Below are 340 nucleotides of genomic sequence, written 5' to 3'. Positions count from 1 at the left end.
ATATATAAAAGATATATATATATATATGTATAAAATATATATATTTATATATAAAGGAAAGGTTCCTTAACTGACACTAGAATTACTGGGCAGTGCATTTTCCCTTCTGATTCCGCTGTTTCCATGCACACAGCTTCTGCCCTCCTCAGAAGTGACGTGGCAGAGGGAGCAGAGGGGGCTCGGGAACGCCTTAGGGGGGTGACGGGGCAGCCCCCGCTGTGTGGAGGCGTCTCTGGGGGTGTCTGACCCCTCTGCACAGGGCTCTCTGTGGCTGGGGGTGTCTGACCCCTCTGCGCAGGGCTCTCTGTGGCTGGGGGGGGGTGGGGGGTCGCGGGGGGGG

Source organism: Geospiza fortis, unplaced genomic scaffold (genome assembly GCF_000277835.1).
Source record: "Geospiza fortis unplaced genomic scaffold, GeoFor_1.0 scaffold538, whole genome shotgun sequence".
NCBI lineage: Eukaryota > Metazoa > Chordata > Aves > Passeriformes > Thraupidae > Geospiza > Geospiza fortis.
The sequence above is the reverse complement of the archived record's forward strand: the minus strand, read 5'-3'. Positions refer to the sequence as shown.